Source organism: Mus pahari, chromosome 7 (genome assembly GCF_900095145.1).
Source record: "Mus pahari chromosome 7, PAHARI_EIJ_v1.1, whole genome shotgun sequence".
NCBI lineage: Eukaryota > Metazoa > Chordata > Mammalia > Rodentia > Muridae > Mus > Mus pahari.
This window is the reverse complement of record NC_034596.1, coordinates 36762005-36770600: the sequence shown is the minus strand read 5'-3', so window position 1 is coordinate 36770600 and position 8596 is coordinate 36762005.

Genomic DNA, 8596 nt, shown 5'->3' with positions numbered 1-8596 from the left:
TTGCCACTGCTAAAAGCAGCTGTCCTGGAGGAAGTTTCCTTTTTGGTTCAAGGGTGATATGTCCTGTATCCAAAATGTGCAGCATCTTCAGCAGTAAGAACTTCCCATGTAGATATGTTGGGTAACTGGGGCAAAGTTGCACTGCTTTGGAGACCTCTGAGAGTTCCCTGACCAAAAACTCACATTGGAAGCTATTCTGTGCCTCTACTGTAATTTCATTAAGTAACCCAGGTCTTTAGGAATCAACCTTGTCTTCCCATGCAGGGTAATTCTCTTTAAAGTCCCGTTTTTTCTTTTTTCCTTTTAAGTTGTATATTGTATGAGCTCATAAGGTTTTTCACAGACCTTTAATTTTATTTAACCCACCCATTATCCTTCCTATTTCCCCAACCCCATTCCCACTTAAGATTTTAACCTTCAATATTTCCCTATCTTCATTCATTTCACATGCATTATATCCTTTAAGTTACTTTTTAGAAGTTGATAATGAGATGTTAAATGTCCCTGTGGATTTTCATAACCTTTCCTTTGGGCTTGCCAACACGCTCATATCCTGATGTTCCCCATCGTCCCTCTGTGCTCTATGGTTAAATCCTTTTCCCCCCACATAGTTCACCACACACTGTAATTTGACTAGGATCTGTTAACCATGCCAAAGGCCCTTTCTAGGTCCCTGAGTTTTACTTGTGTTTCGCTTCAAGACATAAAGCAAAAGATTTGAAGCTGCACAAAAGAGATAGCCCACAACATGTCTCTTTCTGGGCTTGCATTATCTCATTGAGTGTAATATTTTCCACTTTCATCCATTTACCAAAAGTGTGATGATTACATTTTACATTAAAGCTAAGTAACACTCACTTGTGACTATGCACCATGCTTTTCTTATCCATTCATCTATTGATGGGCACCTGGGTTCATTCCTTTTCCTACCTACTGTGAGTGGAAAATTAATGAACTGGGAAACTGCTGTGGGCATTAATCAGGGATAGCTAGTAAGTAGCACTTTAACTTTGCATGCTCTGCTTGGAGCAGGTACTTTGTTAAGTGACCCCACCAGAAAAAATAGGCAGAAGAAAATTTTCTTAGAAAAAAATTAACTTTAAATACAGATAGGTGAATACACAGAAGTATGGGAAGAGAGATATTAGGCAGCAACAAGAATTCCAAATCTCTGGGCGTTGTGGCTTCCAAGTATTTTAAATTTGCAAGAAAAGTGTACAGAAGTGATTGGTACAAATGACCACTCACCTTGTTTGTTCTCTCTTTCTTCTTACTGAAATAGATTGAACTTTGTAAGAGCTCAGATGGTTCTTTTTACTTTTAACCTTAAATTTTGGTCAAGCCAAACACCCTACCTTTTCTTTGTTGCTCCTTTTCATCTTAGATCTGAAAATTCACCAATCTATTTTGTTGTGGAGGATGCTGGAGAAATTTCACCCATAGAAAGAAATAGAGGCTATTTCTTTAAACAAACTGTGTTCTCTCTGAGATTCCAAATCCCACCTGGACCTATGAGCCTTTTAAAACTCAGAAAAGAACATCTATATTTGTCTCAGCACATTCTCCACTTGGGATACAAGACAGAAAAAGGAGACTGTGGAACAATCTTCAAATCTGTAACTTCTGTTTGACTTTGATGAGGCCAAGTATGGCTCTAAGTATTTATTGAGAGTGTAAGAACCAGTACTGTCCTAATTTTGTAGATACTACAATGAAGTACTAAAAATCAGGAGTCTAATGTTACATAGCTAGCGAACTAGGGATGTAAAGGGTTAATTGTGATGTTGTCAGGAAATGAAGTGCTTCTCACCCTGATTATCATCTGAGGATGGTATCCTCTATTCAGGAGTTTCTATCACATCTAGTAAAATCCTCTACTTCACAGTAGGGATAATCTGAAACTTGATCCACTGAGGATGACAACGCTTTGGTTTTGGTTTTTTTTTTTTGTTTTTTGTTTTTGTTTTTGTTTTTGTTTTTGTTTTTTTGGTTTTTCAAGACAGAGTTTCTCTGTATAGCCCTGGCTGTCCTGGAGCTCACTTTTTAGACCAGGCTGGCCTTGAACTCAGAAATCCACCTGCCTCGGCCTCCCAAGAGTGCTGGGATTAAAGGAGTAAGCCACCACACCCAGCTAGAATGACACTTTTAATGTATTTATATCTTTTGATTTCTACTATTTTTATTTTCCCTCCTTTTACGTTTTTTTTTTTTTTCCTACTTTTTCAAGTAAGGAAATCAGAGGACTGTTAGGAGTAGAATCTGGCTGAATATGTGTTTATTGAGGTGGTTCTAGAAACATTTAGCTTCTGTTTAATGCCAGTGCCAAAACATCTATGTGTACTTAATTAAGTATTATGCACAGCTAATGATCTATTATATCTATTCATGTCCTGTGCCACTGAGAGTTACTGTCCTTTGAGACTGTATCACTGGATACAATTTTGAAGGGAAGAGTCATTCTCACCAACGTTGCTTTCCATTTTGCTCTCCTGATGAAGTTGCTTTTTAAAATATTCTCAAAGGACAGTAGAAATTAATAGTGATGAACTCATTTGGAAAGCGACGGGCTCCCGATCATTTTGGCTTTGCTCACCCTCTGCTCCTGCTTGTTTTACTTTAGGGCAGTTTGCTGAGGCAAGTTGCTGAGTGCGGCAAGGTGGTTTCACTGAAAGAAAGGATTGCACTTTGCTAAGCCTCTAGAACAGAAAAGTAAGGAAGACAATGGCCTATAAAGTATGGAATTGTTATCTTTTGCTGAAGAACAGTAGGTGTATGTGGCTTCTAAGTGATAAACATCCGCGTTTCTAACTTCATTTGTACACCTGCCAAGTCTCCCAGCAGCTGTCTTCATTACAGCCATCTGAACGCTAATAGAATGAGTCCAAAATGTCCCCAACAGCATGCATCATACTAAACTTTGAAAGGTTTTTATATCTCCAGTTGGTAAGTTTTTGACAGGATGCATAGTAAGTTTAGTACATTTAGAGAGTAGAGTTTGTAGAAGTTTTTATTCCTTTTGTTTTCCTTAAACTTTGGGTCTGATGGTAGCACATTTAGTAGATGGCAACAGATTTTTTTTTTCTTTTATTACGAAGTGGAGAATCTGTTACTGGTCAGAGATTTTGGCTTATAAAATTTTCTTGACTTAAAAATCTTATAAAGCTGACCATATGATAAAACCTGCTCTCATTTTTAATAGATACATATTTGAAAGGCTGGTTCTCTGGTACGTTGTTGGAGTCAGTTCTGCCATTCCCTTGGGTCGACCTCAGGGATCAAACTCCTGTCAGGAGGCTTGGCAGCAAGTGTTTTTACCTGCTGAACCATCTTGTCAGTGCATTACTTTAGCATTTCCAATTAACTATGAACTTATGGGAGGAGCATGTTGTGTTTTTACGTATGTATATAGTGTAAGGCTCTCAAATCAGGGTAAAATCGTATGTCTTTTCAAATAACACACCTCTAGACAAAAATAGCAAAAATTTTCCTTGTAGGATTCTTGTTCTCTTTTAAAAGAAATGAAACTTATCATCTTCGGTCACTCTGCTGTGAAACAGAACACCAGAACTTTCTGTGCATTTAGCTACAACTTAGTATCCATTAGACATTTTCTCACCCGTCCTTACGTCTATGCTTTCCAGACTCCAGGGGCAACTATTCCTCCTTCAGCTTTGAGAAAGTTAGTGTTTTTTATTTTACAGTTGAAAGATATTACCAATATGGTACTTGTCTTCTATGCCTGGTTTGTTTCACTTCTCAAAATGGCTTCTAGTTTCATGGAATGGAATTTTAGTCGTTAATCTATGACCAAGTTTTCAGTCTTAGACATTGTCAAGTTTTCAGAGGAAAATCAGCTTGAAGATGCACATGGCAGTATTTGACCATTGTAACAGAAACACTGTGTTAGTCTCATTTCCTTTAATTATTATGAAGCTAATAGTTAAATGACTGTGTTGTGTCAGCTAACGAGTTTATGAAAATGAGGAAGAAACAGTGTTTCATGTAAAATAGAAAGTAATTGAATCAGAAGATACAAGAAAAAGATAATGATTCAGTAAGGCTGATCCTAAGGAAGAGTAATTAAAAACTACTTTATTGAATTCTTCTTACATGTCTTACCTTCTTTCTGTATAGCGTTGGTAATAAGAACCATGCTATAGATGGAGAAACAAATATAGAAATATTTACACATGTTCTTTTTCTGGATTTCTACTAGATATTCTCTCATTGCAGACTGAAGACAAAGAAAAGGAGACACAACTCAAAAACAGGTAGGCAATTTGCAGCTCATTTTCTCAAACTCACTGACAGTTTTCCAACCTGACTTCAATCCTAGGAGAATCCTAGGAATCTTTCATATTTATATTTCGAGTAAGTACTTAAATTCATTACTGACAAGAAGCTATTCTTTTTTTGTTTTTTGTTTTTTTTTTGTTTTGTTATTTTTGATGACTTATTAATAATGACGCCATACACTGATTTGTAGTATATAGTTTTCAGAACCATGGAATGTCCCAAATCAATCAGAAAAATCAGAGGGGAGAGCTTCCCCCTGAAAGCAGAGTATTACTTGGGAGTATTAATTCCAAATCTACTGTAATCTACCCTTGTAGCTTTGGGAAAGTGAAAAAGTTTTCAATCTCTCTTTGGGAATCAATTGTGGAAAGTAGAAAAGGGACTGAATACTCATTTAGATCACTCTTATCCTAAAATATATCCAGGCCATTTAATGAAAGTGAGGTGGCATTTGTACATGTTCTCCTGTGCATGGGCACAATTGTAGTCAGATAGAAAAATGCCCCTCCCTAGCACCACTGAGATGGGTTGCATCATCTTCACAACCTGCCAATGTAGATATTTTAATAATCCACAAGATATCACTTTTAAAAATAGCCAATTAAATTGGCATTTTTAGTCTTTAATGGCAGCAGGCTGGTTATATTAATATTAACTCAAATTATGTACAGATTTTATTTCTATTAGCATTTTATGACACTGTCAAATATCATATATAAGTAAAATCCATTCTAAAGAAATCTATATTGATTTCGTTTAGAATGGTCATGATAAATGTAAATTTTCCTGTATTAATTGCATTTAAAATAATGTGGTCACTATTATTGATATGCGTGAAAATTGTTCTATAATCAATTTACATTTTACATTTAGTTTACTTTTCTACCCCTTCTCAGAACCCATGGAGCTGGCATTCTAAAAGGGCTCGCTTTTACAAGTAGAGGTCAAGTGGAGTGGTTTCAGTTTCTGGTTATATGAGGAAATCATTAGCCTAAGAAACAAACGTTATCTGAGTATTTCTAATCCATAGAAGCATAGTTCTCTTTGAACTTTAAATTATTTAAGACACAAGAGACACTTAGTAACAGGAAAAGCAGACTGTGGTCTTTGTTAACTTTAACACCTGGGCTACCAAAATCTGGGTTTGATGGTAATGAATTTATCTAGAATCAGTTCCTAAAAATTAGTTATATTTCTAGCTTAAAAAAAATAAAGTAAGCAACTATCAAATGACTGAGATAATTTCTCCAGGAAAATGAAAATAATCATTCAGGGTTGATGTTCAAGGTGAGCGTATAAAACTGAGAAGAATGCTAATGTATCTTTTCATAGAACTTATGAATGATTGATAAATTGCCAGTCTTATTTCAGTGTTACTTAATGATGACAGCTACCTATGTCATGCAAGATTTCATCTCTAGGACAATAAATTAACTCACACAGGAAGGTTGGAAAACTAAGTATATATAAATACATATCAGTCAATAAAATTAATACATGCATATTTTAGTATATTTGAGAAAGCTATCAACTTTTCAAAAGTTGACCGAAACCAAAGCATGGTGTGTGAAAACTACTATCGGAAAGTTACTATGCATTTCAAAATCTATGGATGCTTAAGAACATGAGCTCTGGATTGCTCTGTTTCATTTAACTCATTTAACTTTCTTCTGTGATATGCAGCAGTGATCCAGCACTTCTCAGGGTTCTCAGTTCTACTTGGAACTTTCATGTAGGACAGCACGGGCTTGAATTCCAAGGCCTTACATGACCTACTTATTCATGGATGCTTACTTCTGTCAAGTTCACTAGTCAATTCCTTAGAGATGTTTGCCTCTTAAAAACATCTGATCTATAATGAAATAGATTTACCTTTTAAAAGAGTAAAAGCCAAAATATTTTCCCCTGGAATTCATTTTGAAGTCTCACTGCGCACACTTTTTCAAAAATTCAGTATTCATTATGTATGTAAACTTAAATTCTCCCAAAGTCATAGTTTTCGTGGCAAACTCTATTTAAATATAAACACCACATCATTCATTTCAGTTTTCAGGCTGGATTATCCAAACACAGTAATAACTGTGAGCATAAGAATGGCTTGTACTTCTGCCATTACCATCACTCACTTATCTGTCCTTCCCTTCCATACTGGTGATTTTCTTTTTATCAGAAATTTGGAACTAAGTCTCCTTCATTACTAGCGCAATGAACTTTCTGTTACTTAGGTGTTTCTTAAAGGGAATGTGTGCAAAGACAATATATATATGCATATCAAGGGAGAAATTTTCACCATGTTTAGCAAAATGCAAATCAATAGTTTACATTCGTATGAAGATTTTAAAGGAAGGAAAAGTACAAAAGATGAAAATTTTGCAGATTTTTCCCTTTTGATACAGCTCACACCTGGATATACAGCCAGGTATTGAAGGACTTAAACAGGCAGAATGTCTATTTATTTGTAGCACACAATAAAACATGTAGGAAAAAATACAGCTATGAGTTTTGGAATGCAAAGATAGGAGATGAGGGTGGTAGGAAGCCGGTTGAAGAATTTGATGAACTCTCTTATGACTCATCGTATATGTATCATTTCCTGGAGCTTTTGCTTATATGCACTGGACACAGGAAATAAGAAGGAATGAGTGACCACATTTATATGGACTCTCCACCCCTTGAAAGATGAAAGTTACTGAGATAAGAGTCTATTAGGATGTTCTCAAGGAGGACTGCAATCTGGAAAAGATATTAAAATTAAAATAATTTTGAAGAACAGAAAGAAGGGTTTAGATTCTCAGCTTTTGACTCTGGTCTACATAGTGATGTAAGGTAGTAGATAGAAACAAGTATTTTGACAGGAGTAAGCTCAGGGGAGGAAACCATGCTTGGTGTTTGGAGAATAACGGGAAAAGTTTATAGGGAGGAGAAAGTCAACATTTGAGATGGTTCCTAAGTTGTCTGTATGCTCTACAGCATAGACAAGCATCCATATCAGTACGTGCATCACCACAAACAGTCTACATATCTTCATCAGGGTAGGTAAGAAAGGAATGTCTCAAGTAAAATCACTCCTTGTTTTTCCAAGGAAAACCAAATGTTGAGAACGAACCTTAAAGACATTTGCCTATATTGGTCTATGTTAAAATGGTAAAAGAAAAGAAAAAAAACTGAGGGACAATATTATGAACTATATACATTTTTTGATTTTTGAAAGTGTTAGAATAACGAACACATTTATTAGAAAAATCACTTTTAAATCATTAGTTTTTATATCTCTGCTTCTAATAAAAATAAATAGGGAAGGGTATAGATTTTTAAAAAATGTAAATGTTAATACAATGCTGGGTGTACTTTGTGTATAATAGTACTTTATTACACACACACACACACACACACACACACACACACACACACACGTATTAAATCCTGACTATGATATTTCTAAACTGAAGTCTTGAAACCAACAAATCTTGAAGGAGCTTAAAACTCTAAATTTTATGACTTACTGATAATATCTCCATACTTCATCAGAGTGTGGGCATGTTTGTTTTCTTCTGGTGTTGTTTTTCTTCTGTTTTCATTTCCATTATAACTTTTAGTTAACCTACAGTGATTTCAGGTTTTGCATTTCATTCATTAATAAATTAAAATCCCCCAAAATGTTTTCAACTAATGTCAATACCACTCTCCAATTATCTCCATCACCACATTGCACAGTTTATTTAGGAGAGACCAATTAATTTTAGTATTCATCTAATGAAGTTACATTTTTTTTTTATAATTTGTAGTGTACCCCATACCCTCAGTTTTTGAAAGCCTGGCCCCCAGATGATGGAATCTCTTTGATGGCTGTCAATATTTCAGGAGGTGGTGCTCACTAGGTGGTCACTGCAGTGTGTCTTGAGTCCACATTATTCCTGCTCCTTTCCTGCTTTGATATCTGCCTCCTGTCAATCAAATCCTCCCCCATGTGTTTCTGCTGCCATATATTTTCCCAGGTGAACAAGATCAAGTAAACACAGAATGAGCACTATGAAACCATGACCCACAGTAAATTGTTCTTCCTTGTTAGACTTTCTTTAGGTATTTGCTTATAAAGACATGAAAGCCATTAGTATATTATGTAAGTTTCATCTAAAATTAATCAAAATACTCTCTAAAATTAAATATCCTATACATAAGTGATGTCATATATGTGTTTATTTTAATAATTTAGACTTGATCAAAATTCTTATAAAAAGCTTCTGAATCTTATGAGTTTTTTTTTTCTTATTTGGACTATTTCCAGAAATTATTCTCAAAT